Genomic DNA, 25,305 nt, shown 5'->3' on the forward strand with positions numbered 1-25,305 from the left:
CAGGAAATATCAAGCATTGTAGGCAGATTTCACTCAGTAGGTGGGTGTCCAGAGTTCAAAACTTGGTGCTCTGGCCTGTTACCTTGGAGGAACAGAAGGAGTTTTATGCTACAGCTGGACTGTGCTGTAACTGTTATCAGGTTCCACTTTCTAAACACCAGAAGTCTTTGAGTACAAGTTTGTAAAGCACTTAAAAAAACCCAGAAACTTTGCCAGGGACAGTACCCAGCTGACTGGAGTCCGGAAGTGGCACAATGTGCCCGGTTAGTGCACACATAGTCAAAATGTCAGCTGGGGAACGAGAATTTAAATATGTGATCCCTCAAGTCGAAGCTTTGCTTTGCTGCTGGTAATGAACTTTAGGGCAGGATATTAAGTTTCACATGAATGCAATGTGTTTGTGTGAGAGGGAGATAAGACCAACACAGGAAACAGCAATCCTTTCTCTTTCAGATAGTAAGCTAAATGTGACTTTTAACTCTTTGAACATCTCTGTTGCCTTTCTGCAGCAAGATTATCCTTTATTAAATTATGACTTAGTTTTCTGACAATTTACTGTTCGTTCTTAAGACTGTCAATATCAAGCAAATATGGTTAAATTTTACACTCAGTTTGAGGGAGAGAGGAAAGAGTCTGAGACTTTTTCAAAAAGTTTGAAATAAGGCTGATTATGGGGTCATGAGCAGAGCTGGCAAATGTGAATAAGCAAATTAGATTAAAGGATAGGTCAAGAGAGATTCGATAGCAGACATTTAAGAGGATACTTCAGAATATACAGAATAGATATATTCCAATAGGTAAATAAGGTTAAGTTTCAGATCCACCATAAAGTGGTTAACTTGAAATATTAAAGATATTATTAAAATAAAAAAAATAATATATAATTGTGTAAAGATGTGTGGTGGGTCAGAAGATTGGACAGAATATTTTAAAAAAACCAAAACTTTGAAAAAAGGCAGAAGTTAAAGTATGAGAGAAAACTGGCTAGAAATATAAAAAATAGTGAGAGTTCATATAAATTTTTCAAGAAGAAAGAAGTTAACAAAATGAGTATTAGCCTCTGAAAAGTGAACCTGGTTATTAATAATGGAAAATCCAAAATGGCAGATAAATCAAACAGGTATTTTACTTCAATCCTCACTGCAGAGGATACACGTGACCTCTCAGCGACAGCAGGAAATGGGACAGGGGTAAACCACAATCATCACGGAAACAGGACTGAGTAAATTTGTTGGAGCTGTGGGCATTTTATTTCGAGAGAACGACAAGTGATGGCAGTGAAGGGGGCTGATGGTGAGCACTGCCAGCCTCAGGCTCTGTGTGGTCACCAGGTACCATTACTCAAAACCCCCCTTCTCTTTCCTGTCCCCAAAACCACCCCCCAGCATTACACCTTAATGAGATTCTATACCGTGTGAAAGACACAGTGGTGGTCACTACCTCCTGTAGTTCCCATGATCTCTGATGCTGCTCCACCTTACCTCCTACATCTTGAAACTGTTACCTGCACCCCCTCCTCTATCCCTCACTGCCATTGTCCTGTTCCTCCTTCAGAAATGCCTCTTCTTTCTCTCCCATGCTTTGAGCTTCCTCAGCCCTTTGGCAGTGACACCCCAGTAGCCCAAAAGGCCACCTTGCACCATCCTTAATGATGAATATACAGACACCCAGGACTAGGCGTCTGACTAACTTTGACGAGCAGATCCTTCATGTAACTGACCAGACCCCTGATCACTATCTTTGGAGCTCCCTGAGAAAGGATATGCGATTCCCCTGAGTATTTGAGATTCCCCCCTCTCCTGAGTTTACGTTAGCTCAGCAGGGCTGACTGTTTCTCATTTCCTGGACAGACCCTTTGACCTCAAGCAACCTAAGGTATGACAGAGTGTAGCCAAGCCCCTGGATTAATGGTACTGGGACCCCAGCCAGATAGCGGGTGAACTTTTGACTGGGCTGAGGACTGGTCCCAAACTAGACTCCAACATGGCCATTCGTGCACTTCACCTACACTTCTCTGAATGCCATAGGCAATTTAGAGTGGCCAATTCACCTAATCTGCAGGAGCTGTTCACTTTACATGTTGGATTATAAAGCAGTGTGTAGTGCTAAGGATGGTAAGGTTCTGCACCTTCAATTTTGTATTTTCAGCCAGGCAGATATTCGCTTTTACATGTTGCATCCTTATGTTCAACCGTATCAAAAATGTTTTGAAAATCCAAATATGCCACTTCAGCTGGTTTTCCCTCATCTATTCTCCCTCATGTCCTCATAGAACTCCAATGAACTTGACAATCACAATTTCCCTTTCATAAGTGCTTCCAGTTGTGGAAAACTCCAAATCGAGAGGCTGCAAATACAAGGGTAATTGCAAATAATTTAATAGGGAAATAAGAAAAAAATGCTTTATTCAGAGAGTGGTTGGATTATGGAACTTGTTACCACAAGAATTGGTTCAGTCAAATAGATTAGATACTTTCAACAGAAAATCTGATGAGTACTTGGGAGTAAAGACAATAAGTTATCCTGGGATGTATGGAAAATAAAGAACATGAAAGCATGGGAAGGGTTAAAGCATGAAGACCACTGGCAATCTGTGGTCTGTGGAAGGCAGGATGGGATAAGAATTGTGGAATGCTCTTACACCAATTAGCTGAGTAAGGTTAAGGCTGAAAGGTCACTATGGCGAGATGAGATAACACAAGTAATAAAGCAAGTTTCTCTGTTAAGTGTTATTATGACAGGATTGGGACCATAAATATTTGGGACATGACATTGAAATGTCTAATTAATAGTTAGTAGAGTCAGTTTGAGACAGGAGACTATTGTAATAGATGGAATAGCTAAATATCTATCATAACAGGTTAGTCTGGAATGGAAAAATCACTGTAGTAGAGTTAGCAATGAATATCTACGTGTAACATTAGAATAACATTAAGTAGAATGTACAACTAAAGAGATAATGGGAACTAACATCACTGGTTTATTGTGTAGCTAGTGTGAGGTACTTTGATTAATATAGTTGGACATGCTGATAAGCTAACAGAAACATGATAAAAAAAAAAATCCATGGACCCTGAGGTTCATGGCATTCGAGAATCTGCTTTCTCAGTGTCACGGTTTTTTTGGTTGAAAATAGAAAATCTACTTCTTGAAGAAATCACTGCGTCTCCTGGTGGTTCTCTATATTTTCTCCACAACAGATGCTGAACTGAAGTGGATAGAAAGGGAGAATCAAAAAGCAAAGACTTGCATTTAAATTACGCTTTTACTTTAGTCAGTGAATGTCTCATAGTGCTTTACAATCAATGAAATACTTTTGAAAATTATTCAGTGTTATAATGTGGGAAACACAGCAGCAAGTTTGCAAAACAGCAAAATCTGAGTGTTCCAGTTCATTTACATCAATTGAACAAGCAGACAGGACCTTTGTGAAACATAGGTAAAAAACACACAACACAAGGTTATAGTCCAACAGGTTTATTTGGAAGCACTAGCTTTCAGAGCGTTGCTCCTTCATCAAGCGATTGTGGAGAATAAGATTGTAAGACACCGTATTTAGAGCAAAAGCTTGCAGTGTGATGTAACTGAAATTATATATTGGAAAAGACCCGAATGTTTGTTAAGTCTCTCATCTTTCAGTAAGGCCTTCAACAAGGTTCCCCAGGGAAGAATGGTTAGCAAGGTTAGATCTCATGGAGTGCAGGAAGAACTAGCCATTTGGATACAGAACTGGCTCAAAGGTAGAAGACAGAGGGTGGTGGTGAAGGGTTGTTTTTCAGATTGGAGGCTTGTGTCCAGTGGAGTTCCACAAGGATCAGAGCTGGGTCCATTGCTTTTCATCATTTATATAAATGATTTGGATGTGAGCATAAGAGGTATAGTTAGTAAGTTTGCAGATGACACCAAAATTAGAGGTATAGTGGATAGCGAAGAAGGTTAACTCAGATTACAATGGGATCTTGAAAAGATGGGCCAATGGGCTGAGAAGTGGCGGATGGAGTTTAATTTAGATAAATGTGAGGTGCTGCATTTTGGGAAAGCAAATCTTAGCAGGACTTAATGGTAAGGTCCTGGGGAGTGTTGCTGAACAAAGAGACCTTGGAGTGCAGGTTCATAGCTCCTTGAAAGTGGGTTCGCAGGTAGATAGGATAGTGAAGAAGGCGTTTGGTATGCTTTCTTTTATTGGTCAGAGTATTGAGTACAGGAGTTGGGAGGTCTGGTGGCAATTCTGGTCTCCTTTCAATCAGAAAGATGTTGTGAAACTCGAAAGGGTTCAAAAAAGATTTACACGGATGTTGCAAGGGTTGGAGGATTTGAGTTATCGGGAGAGGTTGAAAAGGCTGGGGCTGTTTTCCCTGGAGCGTCGGAGGCTGAGAGGTGACCTTATAGAGGTTTATAAAATCATGAGGGGCATGGAGAGGATAAATAGACAAAGTCTTTTCCCTGGGATTGGGGAGTCCAGAACTAGAGGGCATAGGTTTAGGGTGAGAATGGAAATATATAAAAGAGACCTAAGAGGCAACTTTTTCACACAGAGGGTGGTACGTGTATGGAAAGAGCAGCCAGAAGAAGTGGTGGAGGCTGGTACAATTGCAACATTTAAGAGGCGTCTGGATGAGTATATGAATAGGACGGGTTTGGAGGGATATGGGCCAGGTACTGGCAGGTGGGACTAGATTGGGTTGGGATATGTGGTCAGCATGGACGAGTAGGACTGAAGGGTCTGTTTCCGTGCTGTACATCTCTATGACTCTTTGAGTCTATGACTCTAATTGAGCCATGGTTGACACTGATGAGGGATGTGGAGTGCCAGCATTGTCACAGAAAAAAAAGCAAAATACTGCAGATGTTGGAGATCTGAAATTTAAAAAAAAAGGTGTTTGAGAAACTCAGCATGTCTGGCAGTATCTGTGGAAATGGAAACAGGATTAATGCTTTGAGGCCAATGACTCTGAGAACAGGAACGATGTTGCGCTGAACATAACACCAAATTAAACTAGTTTCGTCTGCCCACCCTTGGTCCATATCCCTCTATTCCTTGCATATTCATGCGCTTATCTAAAAATCCCTTAAATGCCCCTATTGTACCTTCTTCAGAACTCTTTGGATATTTGGATAAGTGGTCTATTTCTGTGGTTTCTCTCCTGTGTATGTAAGTTAGATGCTGGGAATCGAGAAAATCAATGAAATTGGTAACTCTGAAACAGATTTTTTAAGTTCAACACTGTGAGATGGGTTTCTGCCCATTTTGGACCTGAAAGTTTGATTTAGGAATGGGCTTTTAAAAAAAATTTGAAAACATATTCTGTTTTTAAAGTAAATTTTCAATGGGCATCGTGGGATTTCTACAATCCACTTTGATGGATGCAATCCCATGCTGATAACACACAATCTGACCATAAAAGGAAGCTCATTCATTTAGAAAGCAGGTGACTATGTGGAATGCTTGAAAAAGCCCTGAGCAACATGTAGTATGCACCAGCTTTTCATTTTTTTCATCTTAACAAGGACATTTGCCCTTTATCATCTCCATGCTGTTTTCTACAGAAGCCTGGTTCAGCAGTCCAAAATCTGTGCAAAGTAAAGAAAGCAGAAGAGAAAAAGAGGAGACTAAGGAAAGAATAAAATGCAAAAATTGCAAAGGTGGCAACAGAAGTGAACTGAAAATAAGTTGGAGCATTTTCTACAAGAAAGAGAAGGCTGAGGGGTGACCTGATAAAAGCCCTTAAAATTATGAAAGCCATTAACATAGAGATGTTTGTACTTGGTCCAAAACTCCAGAACATTGATCAAACATGATGCAGTCATTGATAAAATCCAATCAGCAATTCAACACCTTTGCTGAGAATAAATAAGAATGTGTTTCTCTCAAAGCTTTAAGTCTGACTGGAGTATGGTATTTTCCATAGGATGTTGTTTTTCTGTACTTTACAGTCAAACAATTTGTAGTAACGTCACCAGAAAGGCTACAAACTACACCCAAATCAAAAAATTGGACACAGTGAATAAAGAAGAATCCACTTCAATGACTGACCTTGAAAACAAACACAGGCAACTTGTTCTCAACCCCTTCAGTGCTGAGTAATTCATTTAGTTTCAAAAAAACTATTTTTATCTACCAGATCTTCAATGGTGGTGTTCATTGCAAGAAGGAAGATACACTGTTTGACCACAACAAGGATATGATTAACAAACTGTGACAGGGAAAGTGTGCAAGAAAAAAACTGAGTAATATTTACAGAATGTTTGTGCTGAACTTAAAGCTTGTAATGCATTTATAGATTTTAAAGTAGTCTGCACTTGTGTGTGATTCCTGCCTTTAACATGCCTTGTCTGTCGCACTTATTGTGTGATACTCTTAAAAAAAAGTGATAAAAGGCATTTTGGAACTCACACAGGATCCCTGTAAGAACCTAAATTACTGGAGCCATGACGACTGCTTCTTCTTAATTAACATTCAACAGCAATGCCAGTAGGCAGAATTTGCTACTGTCACTAGTAGTGGCGATCTTGGAGACAGGAAGAGCATGTAATTAAATGGAGGGGTGACACACATAAACCCTGTTGCTTTCCAGACTCCATTAAATAAAGTACAGAGCAGGAAGACCCATGTTCAACCTCTTCTGGCCCACCTCCACTTTATGACCACTGAAGAACTTCACCCTGCCATTACAGATGGCACATGGGCCTGTTCCCCATTATGCCTGAGCGTAACTGCGTGGGCCACTTGTCACCATTAGGGATGGGAACGCAGTGAGGATGGTTCCTTGCTCAAGGTGATCAGATCCTGACCCAGGGACTGGACATTGGGAAAGGGAGGGGAATTCCTGCTATGATTCATTCCCTTGCCCTTGCCTCTGAAATTGAAACTTTATTGCTGGAACAGCACAGCAGGTCAGGCAGCATCCAGGGAACAGGAGATTCGACGTTTCGGGCACAGGCCCTTCTTCAGGAATCTGATTCCTGAAGAAGGGCCTGTGCCCGAAACGTCGAATCTCCTGTTCCCTGGATGCTGCCTGACCTGCTGTGCTGTTCCAGCAATAAAGTTTCAACTTTGATCTCCAGCATCTGCAGACCTCACTTTCTCCTTGCCTCTGAAATGCCTGGTCCCCTCTCCCACCCACCACCAACCCGCAATAAAACATTCCCCCACCCAAATTACTTACCTGGAGGGATTTGAAAACAAAGAATTTTAAAACTGAGGAATTGCTAAACACCCAGCAATATACTGCATGAAAAGCAGGTGAGATTTGAATGCATTTGCTGAATGTTTAATTTGTCGCCCTAGGGGGTCAGTAATTTATGCTGACTACAAAATTAAGGAGACCTTCCCGGACACTCCCATCACATTTTCATTAGGCACAGCAGGAGTTCCTAAATATAGGCCAGCATCTTGGCTTGGAATTTTAAAGATGCTTTAACTTTGTTCATGTGTTACATAAAATTGTCTAAAGATTCAAGTTCCTCAGTATCTGGCCTCAAAGTTAAAGGTTTAAAGGCCTATACGTGAGCTGAAATGAGCCATGACAATGTTTATAACAATGCAAGTTTGTCCCACTGGAATGTACAGGGAAGGAAATGCTAAATATGCAATAATTACTAATTATTGGCTCGCTTATGAATTGGGCTGAATGTCAAATAAGGTGCCTCCCATTAACCCTGTGCACTCCAAAAACTTTTAACACTTTGGAGCAACAGTAAATATGATCCTGGGACTACTGCTGGATTGTGGCCAATGAGCTTTTGGAGCCATTGTGTCTACCACAGGTTGATATTTCTCTCCTGAGAAAACAGCACAGTCAGTGATACAGTGTGACTTCAGGAGATCTGTGCTAAGATTACAAAGGTAGTACAACCAGCATACGTTCTTTGTGCTTCTCATTGAGTCTAAAAATATAGGCCAATCGGAATCGTAGATTAGGAATTCAAAATATTTACATTGGAAATGGAAAGGGTACCAATAAATTATATTCCATTCAGAAATGAAGGATTAAAGTCCAGGATTCCACATATGATACTTATGTAAAGTATTTAGCATTCATAGGAAAATAATCAAGTGGGAAGCTTAAACCAAATATACAAAATATATAAAATATGCAGAAAGAGAGGTTGCAATTTTAAAAGAAAAATCAATTAAACAAAATCAGGAGAAACATATACTCTGCTTGTCAACAAGAGGTTAGTCAAGATGGGCATGTAGTATTCTCCTAAGTGACCACCTTGTCATATTTGTCACCTCTACCAAGCATATGGTGGGGAGGGTTGTTGAAAATATTTGCTGCCGCCAATCCTTTGTCTTGGACCTACCTAGTGAGTCGTAGTGGATAATACACCATAACAAGGGGTTAACCCTGACTGAGTGTTGCAGACTGGAACATTCCAAAGTCCAGGACTACGTGCTGAGGAACGTACTAAAGCTTGGGACAGCTGCCACCACGGCGCAGTGGGGAAAGACCACTGTCTGAGGTCGACCTGCTCAAGGTAAATGGGGGTCCATTCAGTTACTGGACCCTCCTAGTGCTTCAAATATATGTAACTTTTAATATTGTATGTGTAAGTAAAGTCTTTCGTCCTTTGTATAGAGTCAAAGTCCAATGTTTTGTTTACTTACTTGATATGCAACTGTACAGAACCGAACTGCTTTTGTGACAATGTATATGTACAAAGACTTCTTATGAATAAAGTATACTTTCGAAATTAAAAAAGGTAGCTAATACACGATTGAGTATTTATAGAAGAGGTGCTGTTCTTCGATAACTAGAAGTTTTATTGTATGATAGTGGGTGATGGTTAGCTCGATTGGCTAAATGGCTGACTTGCAATGCCAAGTGGGTGGGTTCAAATCCTGTACAGGCTCTGGTTACAATGAAGGTCCCTTCTTCTCAACCTCTCCCCCTTGCCTGGTACTGTCAGGTTAAACCACCACCAATTGTCTCTCTCTAACAAGAGAGCAGGACTATGATTAATTTACTTTTATTGCATGACAGCAATCACTATTACTATGTTTGATTAGGCAATATTACTAGGACATCAGAGAGCTTGTACTGATACATCTGCTCTCTTTGAAAGCTTTGGAGCATGCTTTGTCTCACACACAGACTATAAGACATCAGGTACCAAAGTAATATGGACATTAATCCCTTCAGAACCATTGCCTTATACAATAGGGCAGACCCATAAAGAGATAATCAAAATAAACGTGTGGTGGGAGTGAGAACAGACAAAGATTTATAGAATTAAATTGCCTCAGTTTTTAAAAAGCAACAGGATACACAGATTGCACAGCACCAGAGATGATCATAGAGGATGGAGTTTATTCAAGAGAAATGGTGCTAAAGAAATTGTTCAGACTAAAGTTAGATTAATCACACAAATCTGTCCTACATATGCCTCTATTTCAAATGGTTGACTTTTAGGGCATGACTGTCTGCTCCCAGAAGAGGTGCGAATTTAATTGGATTGGAGTCCAAAATCAGATTACCACTGTTAAGGCAAACTTTAGCAATTAAGTCCACCCTTCTCAAAGGTAGATAAACTCTCATTAACCTGTTCAGAGATGTTATTACACACATCAGGAGTAGATGGGACTTGAACCCAGCCCTCCTGGGTCAGAGGTAGTGACACTCCACTGTACCTCAAGAACTCCCCTCCACAAATGTAAGTTGATCTTCTCACCAGCAGGTATTGAGAACCACATTTACATGTATTTTTACCTCATTAATTGCACTACTCTCTAAAATTAGCTCAGCTTCCCAATTAACTTCAGCCCCATCGACATACAGGTATTTCAGATATAGTACTTGATCTTATGTAAGAGGCACACACCTGGCAATTAGCAATATACATAGAGAAGAGAAGGTCAGAGGCTAGGAAGACTGCAACAACTAACTCACCTCCTTATTCTCCAATGAAAGATACAAGTCAGAAACGTGATGGAACACATACTCACTTGCCAAGGTGGTACAGCTCCCACTCATCATTCAGGAAGCTTAACATGCAGGGCCAATCATCTCATTTGATTGGCATTTCACCCACCACCTGCAATATTCACTATGGACTGCAACAGCATTGTGTTCTATCTGCCAAGACTCCACTGACACATCTTATGAACTCTACCACCTTGAAGGACAAGGGCAGATGTATGGGAACACTACCACTTACACATTCCCCTCCAAGAATTGCAACATAGGGACAGGAGTCAGCCATTCAGCCCATCCAGCCTGTTCTGATATTTAATGAGATCATGTCTGGTCTGTAGCCTGACTTCATACATCTGCCTTTGGCTAATATCCATTAATATCTTAACACAGCACTCAGCTCTATGTCACCGCCATCTCCCTTGACTCCTCCACAATTGCTAATTTATCAGATTGTTTATACAGCATACTGGATGAGCAGAGATCACTTCAAATTAAATACTGGCCAGATTGAAGCTATCGATTTTGACCCCTGTTTCAATCTCTCTTCAATAGCTACAGTCTGAGATTAAGCCAGTCTATTTCTGATTTAGTAACACATTTGATCTTGAGTTGAGCTTCTGAGCTCATTTTTGCTCCATTACTAAAAGCTTTTACCACGTCACCATTGCCTTACTTAACATAGACTCATTTCACCTGCTGCTGACTCTCATGTATATGCCTGTGCAGTCCTCTGAGCATGCCATTTCCAATGTATTCCTAGTTGGTCTCCCATATCTTACTCTATTTACGCTTGAGGATATTCAAAGCTCTGCTTTATCTTAAGTCACACTGCAGATTCGGTCCTGCTCGCTTCATTTACATCCTTGAGAACAAAAAAACAAGAATTTCCACAATATACATCAACACTGCCGCATTGAGATTCTGCAAATTTCTGGAAGGAGCACTGAGGAGACATCATGTAGCCGCAGAACTGTTGTTAAAAAAAAGGAAAGGCCTTCTTCTGACAAATAGTCTTGTTCCATTTCTCACCTGGGTTCCAAAAGCTATCACTGGACCTGAAAACTTCCAAAGAGTATGCTGAAACCAGGAATATGACAATTTCATATGATTTATGCAGTATTATGGACATGAGCAACATCGTAAAAATTGTGGCAATGGAGAAATTAACTTATCCAATTGCAAGCTGGTGGCAAACGGACCCTTCCAATAACAACATGGAGTTAAACAGACCCTTCCAATTCCATCACTAAGATAAACACACCCCTCCAATTAAAGAAATTGTGTCAAATAGACCATTCCAAAATAAACACTAGGAAACATATGCTTCCAGTTCCAGTGTTGGGTTAAATAGAGCAATCCAAATGTAACACTGTGGTAAATAATCAATCTCTTTCAAGGTAAATTTCAGAAAATAAACCCTTTATTGCAACAAGACTGAGGAAAATCAAACACGCAAAGCTGAGGGTTGACCTTTGGGAAAAAGAAAATGGAGAGCAAAGAAGGATACTAACTTAAACAAGTATAATCCATTGCCTGTTTTATTTTAAATCACCAGCAGATACTTATTATCTAGTCACAAGAACATAACAAATGGGAACAGGAGAAGGCCATTTTGCCCGTCAAGCTTGCCCACCTTTCTTCTAGATCATGGTCTGTCTGTCCCAGGCCTCAAGTTCTGTTTTGTGCCAGCTCCTCATAGCCCTCAACTCCCTGATAATTTCAGAAATCTACCTACCTCCATTTCAAATGGTGATCCCGCCTCCACACTTTCTGGGTTAGAGAATTCCAGATATTCACTCATAGGCTGAGGTTGCTTTCTTTGGAGCTGTGGAGCTTGACAGGGGATCTGATTGAGGTATATGGGGGGCATAGATGGGGTGGATAGGTAAGCACTTTTTTCATTCATAGAGGAGGCAATAATCAGGAGGCATAGACTTAGAATAGGATGTAAAAGGCTACGAAGAGAATTGAAGAGAAATATTTCCACTTAGATGTTGTTGGAGTCTAGAAATCACTGTCTGAAAGGGTGGTTGAATATATAACATATAAGTACCATTTAGATCTTCCCTTGTGTTTCCACTATGGGCCAAAAACTAGAAAATGGGATTAGTGCCGTCAGATCTTTGTTGACTGGCATGGACATGATGGGCCAAATGACCTCATCTTGTGTTGTAAATCTCTGAGTCTTTGGGTTTACATTCACTACCCTCTGTTGAAGTAATTCCTTCTCGTCTGTTTTAAATGAGTGTACTCTTATTATGTAACTATGTTCCATAGATCCAGATTTTCCCACTAGTGGAAACAGTACTTCAACACTTACCCCATCAAGCCTCCTCAGAATCTTGTCTATTTCAATAATATCCCACTTCATTCTTCTAAACTCTAATGAATGAAGGCCTAATCTGTTTAGTCATTTTTGATAAATCAACACTTCCAGCCCAGGAATCAGCCTAGTGAATCAGCCTTTTGAAATGCATCCAATGTCATTACACTACTTGGAAATGATGACTTGTTTTACAAAGAATAGTTGAATGATTCCAACATTAAGGGGTTCAAGTTATAAATAAAAGCAAGTGAGGAGCAAGAGAAGAATGTAAAGGAGAACTTTTCTATTCAACATCAACATGTACGTATGTGATAAATAATATATATGTTATATATATAGTGAGAGAGAGAGCAAGAGAGTGAGAGACAGACAGACAAACTAAGCAACTTTAATGTCACAAAATGCCCTGGGCCAGGGAGAGATAGTTTATTCAAATAATATTAGAATTATGAGTGTTACCAGGAAAGGTATAATATAATTGGACAGTATAAATAGGTTTCAGATTGTTAAGTGGTACCTGAAACATCTTATATTCAGCATGCATATGGACAACTTCGTGGATCCCTCAGTTCTGCAGTCAGTTACAATTTATTTCCAGAAACTCTCCAAGCCCAACAAAATTTAGAAAAGACTTAAACTGATTTACCATGAAAAGTTTTCAAATACTGAAATTTGTAGATATATCCTTAGGTTCCTTTCTATACAATTTCTGAAATTTCCTTCTAACATTTGCAAGTCACAAAAATTCCAAAAATGATCTAAGCAAATTTTGTCTGCCACGTTTACTTCAGTCTGATCCAACGTGCTTATCATTTTGGCTGTCTTTCTTTTTGTCTCCTGTCTATCTTTTCTAAACCTCTCTTTTTGTTCTTTCCATCTCACAGCCACATGCTTCCTTACATCCTCACAAATCTCCCATCACTGAAAATATATTATCCTTAAATTCTCTGCAGGTTTGCTACAAACCAATCTCCCAATTATTATTCCCACCTCTAATATCCAGCAACACCATTCTTCCTTGAGCCACTAGCCCTTCTTCATTGCAGCTTCCTAAGCTTCCAATCCTCATATTCTTCTCCTGCTAAGTTATTATTTCTAATTCCTTCAAGGAAAGTGACCAAGGCAAAAACATTGGACAAACTCATAAAAGGTATTTTCACATTTCTATTAAGTTTTGAAAGATAAATAAATGTTCTTGGCTTATTAGTCGTGCTACTTTAATTCTAGCCTCTTGAGCAACCCGATTTTTATTATTCTACTGTTGACAGCTGTGTCTTATTATGCTGAGGAACTAATCTCTGAGATCTCGCCTTAAATTTCTCAGTCTCTGATTCTTTCACCTCATTTAAGATGTTCCTCATAATCTATGTCTAACCAAATGTTTGGAGATCTGGCTGAATTTCTTATATGACTTAATGTCATGTTTTGTTTTATAATTCTCCCATGAAGCATCTTGGGATAATTTACTGAGTTAGAGACACTATGTAAATTATTGCTATTGTTTACAAACAGTTTCAAGGCTGAGCCGACCCAAAGTACATTCAACATCAGGTTATATTTGAAAGTATAAGCTATCGGAATGCTGCTCCTTCATCAGGTAGCTGGTGGGGCAGGATTACAGGACACAGAATTTACTATAAATCCTGCTCCACCAGCTTCTGATGAAGGAGCAGTGCTCTGAGAGCTTATACAGGCCAACCTCCATTTCCGTGCGCGATTTCCGTAACCCATGATTTACCACGGACCGAACATATTACATAGAACGTTCCAGAACCAGGGACCAGGGGGCTGCCAGAAGGTAAATGTCCCATTTAAATGAATGGGTTTGCTCCTATCTGCGGTTTCGGGCTTCCCCAGTAGGTCTTGGGATGTATCCCCTGCGGGTATGGGGGACTATTGTACTTTCAAATAAACCTGCTGGACAATAACCTGGTGTTGCATGATTTTTATCTTTGTCCACCCTAGCCCAATACCGGCACCTCCACACCAAAGTACATTGGCAAACTTACAAGCAGTTGTGATAAATCATGGTGAAGTTATTTCATAGTGTGCTTGCGTAAAATATGTCTGAGTGTCATTAGATACTTTCATCACCCATGTCATCTGTTTGGAGAAATGCAATTGCACCCTGAATGAACTGGCTGAATAACCAGTCATGTGACCTCTACTTCTGTTGTATGTGTCTTTGTGCGCAGTCTGTAGCAGTCATTAACAGGCATCACTTGTAACACGGTGGCAGAGAATGGGTGGATTTTCAGAGCTGTAAGAACATAACAACTAGGAGCAGGAGTAGGCGTCTGCTCCTTTGAGCTTCCTCTGCCACTCAGTAAGATCGTGGTTGATCTTTTCGTGGACTCAGCTCCATTTATCCATATTTTCAACATATCCCTTAATTTCTTTATTTTTCAAAAAGTATCTATCTTAGCTTTAAAGGCGATTACTGAAGTAGCATCAACTGCTTCTCTGGTCAAGGGATTCCACAGATTAACAACCCTCTGGGTGAAGAAGTTCCTTCTCAGTTCAGTTCTAAACCTGCTCTTTCTAATCTTGAGGCCATGCCCTCTTGTCCTAGTCTCACCTACCTGTGGAAACATCCTATCTATTTCCAATTTATCGATTCCCTTCATAATTTTAAATGTTTGTATAAGATGCCCCCCCCCCCAATTCTTCTGAATTCTAATGAATATAATTCCAATCTACTCAGCCTTTCCTCATAAACCAAACCCTTTAACTCCAGAATCAACCTAGTGAACCTCCTCTGCACCCCCTACCAGTGCCAGTACATCCTTTCTTAAGCAAGGAGACCAAATCTGCACACAGTACTCCAGGTGTGGCTTCACCAGCACCTTGTACAGCTGTAACATTACCTCTCTGCTTTTAAACGCAACCCCTCTAGCAATGACAGACAAAATTCCATCTGCTTTCCTAATTACTTGTTGTACCTGCAGACAACCTTCTGCGATTCATGCACAAGGACACCTAGGTCCCTCTGCAAATCAGCATGCTGCAATGTTTTGCCATTCGAGTATTAATCTATTGTACTGTTACTCCCACCAAAATGTATGACTTCATATTTACTAACATAGTATTTCATCTGACAGACCTTTGTCCACTCACTCAATGTTCCTTTGCAAAGTTTCACAGTCCTCTGCGCACTTTGCTCTGCCACTCATCTTAGCGTCATCAGCAAATTTTGACATCATACACGTGGTGCGCAACTCCAAATCATCGATATAAATTGTAAATAATTGTGGTCCCAACACTGATCCCTGAGGCACACCATTAGTTACTGATTGTCAGTCCCTTTATGCCCACTCTTTGCTTTCTGTCAGTCAACCAATCCTCTTATCTAAGTTAATACTTTGCCCCGAACACCATGCTTCCTTATCTTATGCAGCAGCCTTCTGTGCAGCACCTTGTCAAAGGCCTTTTGGAAATCTAGGTATACCACATCCACTGTTGCCCACCTTGCTGGAAATGTCTTCATAGTATTCCAAAAGATTTCTGAAGCATGACCTGCCCTTCATGAACCCATGCCACATCTGTACAATGGGACAATTTATTTCATTATGCCCTGCTATTTCTTCCTTGATAATAGACTCAAGCATCTTCCCCACTACATAGATTTAGCTCACTGGTCTATAATTCCTCAACTTTTGTCTACTTCCCTTTTTAAATAGTGGCACCACATCTGCTAGGACTACCCCAGAGTCCAGCGAATTTTGGAAAATTATCATCAGTCCACCTGCTTTTTCTTTTGCCATCTCTTTTAGTACCCTGGGATGCATTCCATCAGGGCCAAGAGACTTATCTATTACAGAAGAGTTAGTTATTACACTAACTCTTCTGTAATAATAATTGTTTCCAGGTCCTCACCTACCTTCATCTCTTTGTCACTTACTGGCATGTTATCAGTATCCGCCACTGTTAAGACTAATGCAAAGTATCTGTTCAATGCCTCAGCCATTTCATCATCTCCCATAGCTTACTGCCCCTTCTCATCCTCTAAAGGACCAACATTTACTTTAGCCACTCTTCTTCATTTTATGTATTAATAGAAACTTTTACTATCTGTCTTTATATTCTATGCTAGTTTTCTCTCATACTCTATCTTACTTTTCTTTATAGCTCTTTTTGTGACTTTCTGTTGACCTTTAGTGTGCCCAATCTTCCTGCTGTTTTTGGCCACTTTGTATGCCTTCTCTTTCACTTTGATAGCCTGCCTTATTTCCTTTGACACCCATGGCAGATTACCCTTCCTCTTACAGTCCTTCCTTCTCATCAGAATACACTTTTGCTGGGCACTTTGAAACATGTGTTTGAAGGTCCCCCACTGCTCGTCAACTGTTGCACCAAAAAGTCTCTGTTCCAGTCTACTTTAGGCAGGTCCTCCCTCATTCTGTCATAGTCCCCCTTATTCAAGCGCAGGACCCTGGTTTTGGATTTTATCTTCATGCTATCCAGCCTTATTTTAAATTCAACCATACTGTGATCGCTCATTCCAAGAGGATCCCTAACTGTGAGGTCATTAATTATTCCTGTCTCATTACACAGGACCAGATCTAGAATAGCTTGCTCCCTCGTTGGTTCCATTACATGCTGTTCAAGAAATCTATCACAGATACACTCAACGAACTGCTCCTCAAGGCTACCCTGACCGAGCTGGTTTGACCAATCTACATACAGATTAAGATTCCCCATGGTAATAGCTGTACCATTATTGCAGACATTAGTTATTTCCTTGTTTATTGCCCATCCCAATGTGATGTTATTATTTGGCAGCCTATAGACTACGCCTATCAGTGACTTTTTCTTCTTGGAATTCCTAATTTCCACTCCAAATGGATTTAACCTCATGCTTCATAGAACTGTATCATCTCTCAGCACCACCCTGATGTCATTCTTGAATATCAGAGCTATACCACCTCCCTTGCATTCCTGCCTGTCCTTCCAAATAGTCTGGTACCCCTGGATATTTCATTCTCAGTCATGACCATTCTGCAACCATATCTCCGTGACGGGTACCAAATAATATTCATTCATGATGATTTGTGCCATTAACTCATCAACCTTGTTACGAATGCTACAAGCATTCAGGTAAAGTGCCTTTATGCTAGCTTTCTTACCGTCATGATTCACAACTTCTCTAATATCTCCCGAGGTATCTTTCATTTTTACTTCTTTCATAGTCTGCCTTGAACTTAAACCCTCCTGCATACATGCTAACCTGCTGCTTACTTTTTCATTTATCACCATACTTTCTGTTGCTTTCCCTTTTCCTTCCCCTCCACTGACTCATAAGTTTAAAGTCTGAGTGACCACCCTATTTATCCTTTTCACAGGAACACTGGTTCCAGATCGGTTCAGGTGGAGACCATCCCATCAGTGCAGATCCCACTGGTTCCAAAACTGAAGCCAATGCCCCATGAAATGGAAGTCCTTGTTTCCCACACCAGTCCCTTAGCTATGTGTTTTCTTGTCCCTAAGCCAATTTGCATGTGGCTCGGGCAGTAATCCAGAGATTATGACCCTGGAGGACCTGTTCCTTAATTTCATTCCTTGTGCTCGATAATCACCAAACTGGTCCTCCATCCAACCCTTGCCTATGTTGTCAGTCCCAACATGGACCACAACAACCAGATCATCCCCCTCCCGCTCCAGTATCCTCTCAAGGCGGTGAGAGATCTCCTGCACCCTGGCACCAGTCAGGCAACACACTCTACCGGACTCCCAATATAGCTTGCAAATGACATTATATGCTCCCCTAATTATAGAATTCCATATTGCTATCCCCTCTTGAATGGCCTTCTGCACCATGGTGCCATGGTCAGTTGGTTAATTCTCCCCACATCCCTTTTTCTCATCCACACAGGGAGCAAGAATCTCACACCTGTTGGATAAGGTCAAAAGCTGAGGCTCCTCTACTCATTGAGTCATAGAGTCATAGAGATTTACAGCATGGAAACAGACCCTTCAGTCCAACACGTCCATGCCGACCAGCTATCCTAATCCAATCTAGTCCCATCTGCCAGCATCCTTATCCCTCCAAACCCTTCCAATTCATATACTCATCCAAATACCTCTTAAATGTTGCAATTGTACCAGCCTCCACCATTTCGTCTGGCAGGTCATTCCATACACGTACTACCGTCTGTGTGAAAAAATTGCCCCATAGGTCTTTTTTATATCTTTCCCCTCTCACCCTAAACCTATGCCGTCTAGTTCTGGACTCCCTGACCCCAGGGAAAAGCCTATTTACCCTATACATGCCCCTCATAATTTTGTAAACCTCTATAAGGTCACCCCTCAGCCTCCGACGCTCCAGGGAAAACAGCTCCAGCCTGTTCAGCCTCTCCCTATAGCTCAAATCCTCCAACTCTGGAAACAGCCTTGTAAATCTTTTCTGAACCCTTTCAAGTTTCACAACATCTTTCCAACAGGAAGGAAACCAGAATTGCATGCAATATTCCAACAGTGGCCTAACCAATGTCCTGTACAGCTGTAACATGACCTCCCAACCCCTGTATCAATACTCTGACCAATAAAGGAAAGCATACCAAACGCCTTCTTCACTATCCTATCTACCTGTGACTCCACTTTCAAGGAACTATGAACCTGCACTCTAAGGTTTCTTTGTTCAGCAACACTCCCTAGGACCTTACCATTAAGTGTATAAGTCCTGAACTCAGGATGCCCCTATCTCCTGTAAGATTACTGAAAGAAACAGCAAGGAAGAAGTAAAGAAAAACAGGCCTGTTTGAATCACTGGATGCACATTTTCAATTCCCTGCTGTACTGGAAATGAAAGGAGATATGAGACAAAATTGGAGTCTTTACATTTTTGCTGACAAAACAATAACATAGTTACAAAAAAACTTGAACCATTGAGGTCCTGTTATTGGTGCTGGGGAAAAGATTCTACAAGCTACATTGCAATTTAGATCTAAAACTCCTGAACCTGATTTTAGCATTATCTGTGTCTGGTAAATGTACAACATTAAACCTCAAAGGGAGAAAGTGATTATTGACCAGTTTGTGACTTGGGTGATACATCTAGCTTAATTCTGTAAACTTTGGCAAATGAAAGGTAATGTCATCAGAGAAATGATTGTCCTAGATATACAAGGTCTGATTGTGAGAGTTCTTTTGCTGAAAGAAGAGAAACTTATGTTCAAGAAAGCTATCAACATGTGCAAAAGGGTTATGTTTGTGAATAATCAGCTACAGTGCATTCTGGAAGACCAGATGAGGCATTGCATTCTGCTGAGAGACATTCCGGACTCTCTTAAAATGGTGGCACAATTGGTGGTTCTAACGCAAATGTTGGTGAAGCAGAGAGGAGGAGTGAAGGCATTGGTGTTGTTGGTGAGCTGGCTCCGGTCAGGACTCATGGAGGAGGAATGAAGATAGACTCTCTTTCAGTTTTTTTTTAATTCTTAAAATATTTAAAATGGCAATAGATTGTGGTGATGGTTGAAGCTTTTCATTGTATTTTATTGTATTATTCACTGTAAAATACAAGTGATAATAAATTATTCAATTCAGTTCAGTAATGACAGTAACATATTGGAAAAAAGCAAGAAACATTTGTAGCAAAATGTTCAATGCTGGAAGGCAGGGTATAAATATTACGCAGGACATCATATAAAAGAAAATTAAACATGTCCAGCATGAGGAAGACACAGCTCTGATCTGGGTAAATCACCACAAGTTACCTTTAACTGGGCTACTTATTAAGAAATCTCACAGATAATCAAGTTTAAATTTACTAAGTATAGTAACCCAAATAAGATCCCTGAAGTAAGCAAATTAAGCCTCACAACTTAACTTGACTATTACCCAATTAATGGTGGCATTTAGCCATAATTCTACCAACAGTATCTGTCTCTGGATGAGTCCAAGATATGATCTTTGTGCAGTGTTGTTCTTCAAAGTTCTGCTGCTGAATTATTCAGGTGTTGTATCCTTGTATAGTTTTCTCTCTTTCAAGTTTGATGTGACATTATTGATGATTCTTTAGATTCTTTCATTCCAACAATGACTGCACATTTGGACAACTCAAGTCTGTAACTTGCCTTATCAGGTGCAGTTCCTCTGTACCTTGTTACATTTGGTATTAGCTGTCTGAAGCAGCCTGTCCTGCAATTAGTACATTTGCTTCAGGCAGGCATTACCTCTGCAGGCATTCTTAATTGCCCACTTGTCAAGAGGCAACAACTTATCAAGCAGTGTTACCTCCTCTCTCCCTGGAAACAGCTTGTTTATGTCGCTTTGACTCCTTTTCTCCAGAGATGGTTAATAAGCATGTTGTTTTTAATTCTTTGATAGCAGTTTCTCCTTGTCCTTTTCATTCTCAGAAAACACTTTATTCCAGAAACAGTTCTTGCTGATTCTTTCAATCCATGAAGTTGTTAAAGTTCTGAAGTTTATATTGTCACAGCTCCAACTGAATCAGTTTCCAAGCAAGGGATGAGCTAGAAAGAATCAAAATAAGCCTTTAAAAATGTCTACTGGAGAAATGGGAGTTCTGATGATTTATACAATCTACACCATAAAACAGGGTGGCAACGTCAAGTCTAAAGGTGATGTGTAATTTCTGACTTTTGGAAAAATTGCTCCTGAAGGGGAACATCAAGTAAATGTGAAATATCACATAGATATTGGCTCCTTATGCTTTGCAGATATTTGTGTCAGCATTTTAACAAAATAAATTGGATTTGAATATAGGACGAATGGTTAGGAAGTTTGCAGATGACACCAAAACTGGTGGTGCTGTGGACAGTAAAGAAAGTTATCTCAGGATGCAACAGGATTTGATCAGTTGGGGCTAAGGATTGGCAGATGGAGTTTTATTTAGATAAATGTGAGTTGTTGTATTTTGGTAAGGCAAATCTGCATAGGACTTAGACACTTAATGGTAGGGTCCTAAAGAGTGTTGCTGAAGAAAAAGACCTTTGGGTGCAGGTTTATAGTTCCTTGAAGTGAAGTGAAGAAGACATTTGGTACACTTGCCTTTATTGGTCAGTGCATTGAAAATAGGAGCTGGAATGTCATGTTACAGCTCTACATTGGTTAGGCGACTTTTGGAATCTTGCGCACAATTCTGGGCTCCCTGCTGTAGGAAATATGTTGTTGAATCTGAAAGGGTGCCGAAAAGATTTACAAGGCTGTTGCCTGAGTTGGAGGGTTTGAACTGCAGGGACAGGCAGAACAAGCTGAGTCTGTTTTCTCTGGAGCGTTAGAGGTTGAAGGATGACCTTATAAAGTTTATAAAATCATGAGGGGCATGAATAGGGTGAATTGTCAAAGTCTTTTTCCCAGAATAGGGGTGTCCAAAACTAGAGGGCTTAGGGTTAAGGTGAGAGGGCAAAGATTTAAAAGGGAGCTAAGGGGTAGTGCGTGTATGGATTGTGCTGCAAGAAGAAGTGGTGGAGGCTGGTACAATTACATTTAAAAGACATCTGGATAGATACATGAATGGTTTACAGGGATATGGGCCAAATGCTGGCAACTAGATTGATTGAGGATATCTGGTCAGCATGGATGAGCTGGACCAAACAGTCTGTTTCCAATCTGTACAGATCTACGATTACCTGTCTGGGAGAGACAAAGTGACAGTCTAACTACAAATGATTCAAAGCATCTTCCTCAACCGTTTCTACCTGCTTCGAAACAACTGCAAAGGTGTTTATTTTGTTTGCGTGATATCATCTGGTTGTGACATGCATACCATGGAAGCAGATCTGCATTGCTAATCTGCTGTCAAGAGCTTCACTCCCTTTGAAGAAAGTTGAGGATGTTAAGGCAGTGTGTGAAACCTTTCAGATTCAATAAAACGTAATAATAGCTCAACAGGTCTGGAGGTCACGAACTCATTTGAGACACTGAATCTGAAAGCGACGTATCTTGCTCAAATCATGTAAATGACGCAGAATGTAAATTTCAAGTGCTACAGAAATAGTGATGAAAGGATGATCTTTCAAAGAACATGCACTTAGAGGTACAAGGGAGTGTTGGGCATACAGAGATGAAGTGATTACCCAAGATGATACCTTGCAGAAAGGAGAGATGATCATCATTCCTAAGGAGACATAAAGCGACCAGGAAACAGATGTAAAAGTGTACACATTCAAGCCATCTTGCAGCTTATTCTACTCTGAGGAAGGCAAGGAAAGTGCTCTACTAGCCAAAATTTGAACAATGAGATCAAGGATCACATCAAATACCATATGAAGCAAGCTAAAGAGCTACTTGAAGCTGGCAGTAGACCTCATCTATCTATTTAGAACTGATTGTCTTCTCAACGTTGACTACTATTCTGGTATCTTGTTGTTGAATCAATCCGGATGGAATTTCAAACTTTTTGATAAGTGACAATTGCCTTCAAGTCACAAGTGAAGAATTCAGCTGATTCATCAAGCAGTTGGAAATTCAATACTATACATCATCGCATGCATATACTATTTCCCGTCAAATGGAAAGGCTGAGGTGACAATAAAAATCAACAAAGGGATCATGAAGAATTGAGCATATCCAGCACAGACTTATACAAGGCATTTCTTGAGTAATGAAATACACCTATTGAAAGCATGGAACGTAGTCCAATCCAAAGGCTAATGTCACACTGCATTCAAGCAGCTTTTATAATAGTAAAATACATTACTGAACTTCTCAATAAAAAATAAAGTAGCAAGAGGTGTGAGTGACAAAGTCAAGGTGAAACAATAGAAAACAAAATTTCACTTTGATAAAATTGCTGAGAAATTGCCTGAGCTGAATAGTCAGAGTGCAAATATTCTATGATTACAATAAAAGCCACGATGTGGAGATAGAACATAGAACATAGAAGAATACAGCGCAGTACAGGCCCTTCGGCCCTCGATGTTGCGCCGATCCAAGCCCACCTAACCTACACTAGCCCACTATCCTCCATATGCCTATCCAATGCCCGCTTAAATGCCCATAATGAGGGAGAGGGAGAGTCCACCACTGCTACTGGCAGGGCATTCCATGAACTCACGACTCGCTGAGTAAAGAACCTACCCCTAACATCTGTCCTATACCTACCCCCCCCTTAATTTAAAGCTATGCCCCCTTGTAATAGCTGACTCCATACGAGGAAAAAGATTCTCACTGTCGACCCTATCTAAACCCCTAATCATCTTATACACCTCTATCAAGTCACCCCTAAACCTTCTTTTCTCCAATGAAAACAACCCCAAGTGCCTCAGCCTTTCCTCATACGATCTTTCTACCATACCAGGCAACATCCTGGTAAACCTCCTCTGCACCCGTTCCAATGCCTCCACATCCTTCCTATAGTATGGCGACCAAAACTGCACACAATACTCCAGATGTGGCCGCACCAGAGTCTTATACAATTGCAACATGACCTCAGTACTCCGGAACTCAATTCCTCTACCAATAAAAGCCAGTACGCCATATGCCTTCTTCACCGCACTATTTACCTGGGTGGCAACTTTCAAAGATTTGTGTACATGGACACCAAGATCCCTCTGCTCATCCACACTACCAAGTATCCGACCGTTAGCCCAGTACCCCATCTTTTTATTACTCTTACCAAAGTGAATCACCTCACACTTAGCTACATTGAACTCCATTTGCCACCTTTCTGCCCAGTTCTGCAGCTTATCTATATCCCGCTGTAACCTGCCACATCCTTCCTCACTGTCTACAACTCCTCCGACTTTCGTATCATCCGCAAACTTGCTCACCCAATCTTCTAACCCCTCCTCCAGGTCATTTATAAAAATGACAAACAGCAATGGTCCCAAAACAGATCCTTGCGGAACACCGCTAGTGACGGCACTCCAAGATGAACCTTTGCCATCAACTACTACCCTCTGTCTTCTTCCAGCCAGCCAACTCCTAATCCAAACCTCCAACTCACCCTCAATGCCATACCTCCGTATTTTTTGCAGTAGTCTATCATGGGGAACCTTATCAAAGCCTTACTAAAATCCATATACACTACATATACTGCTTTCCCCTCGTCCACCTCCTTAGTCACCTTCTCAAAGAATTCAATAAGGTTTGTGAGGCACGACCTGCCCTTCACAAAACCATGCTGACTATCCTTGATCACATTATTCCTATCCAGATGTTCATAAATCCTATCCCTTACAATTCTCTCTAAGATTTTGCCCACAACAGAAGTGAGACTCACCGGCCTAAAGTTACTAGGGTTATCCCTACTCCCCTTCTTGAACAAGGGAACCACATTTGCTAGCCTTCAATCTTCTGGCACTACTCCTGTAGACAACGAGGACATAAAAATCAAGGCCAATGGCTCTGCAATCTCCTCCCTTGCTTCCCAGAGAATCCTAGGATAAATGCCATCAGGCCCAAGGGACTTATCTATTTTCACCCTTTCCAGAATTTCCAACACCTCTTCTCACATACCTCAAAGCCATCCATTCTACTTAATTGTGACTCAGTACTCACATTGACAACAAAAGTATTCATTCAGTGTCTCCCCAATCTCTTCAGCCTCCACACGCAACTTCCCACTACTATCCTTGACTGGACCTATTCCTACCCTAGTCATTCTTTTATTCCTGACATACCTATAGAAAGCCTTAGGGTTTTCCCTAATCCTACCAACTAAGGACCTTTCATGTCCCCTCCTTGCTGCTCTTAGCTCTCTCTTCAGGTCCTTCCTGGCTACCTTATAACTCTCAATCGCCCCAATTGAACCTTCACGCCTCATCTTTACATTTAACAAGGGATTCCAATTCCTTATTAAACCACGGCTCCCTCACACGAGCCTTTCCTCCCTGCCTGACGGGCACATACTTATCAAGGACACTCAATAGTTGCTCCTTGAACAAGCTCCACATATCAATTACACCCTTGCCTTGAAGCTTACTTTTCCAGGCCACACATCCTAGGTCATGCCTCACAGCATCATAATTTCCCTGCCCCCATCTATAACTCTTGCCCTGTAGTGCACACTTATCCCTCTCCATCACTAGAGTAAAGGTCACCGAATTGTGGTCACTGTCCCCAAAGTGCTCACCTACCTCTAATTCTAACACC

At 40.8% G+C, this 25,305-nt stretch overlaps 1 long non-coding RNA gene across 1 annotated transcript in view; it reads left to right on the forward strand.

The window, feature by feature from the left end:
• Positions 1-8,392: 8,392 nt before the first annotated feature.
• LOC122548930 (uncharacterized) overlaps positions 8,393-25,305 on the forward strand; it is a 110,070-nt gene continuing 93,157 nt past the window's right edge. The window contains exon 1 of the long non-coding RNA XR_015757029.1: positions 8,393-8,481. This is a non-coding gene — a long non-coding RNA (uncharacterized LOC122548930). The remainder of the gene's footprint in view (positions 8,482-25,305) is intronic.

This window comes from Chiloscyllium plagiosum, unplaced genomic scaffold (assembly GCF_037043375.1).
Source record: "Chiloscyllium plagiosum isolate Xiang-an unplaced genomic scaffold, Cpla_swu_hap1 HiC_scaffold_4, whole genome shotgun sequence".
In the NCBI taxonomy this organism is placed as follows: Eukaryota; Metazoa; Chordata; class Chondrichthyes; order Orectolobiformes; family Hemiscylliidae; genus Chiloscyllium; species Chiloscyllium plagiosum.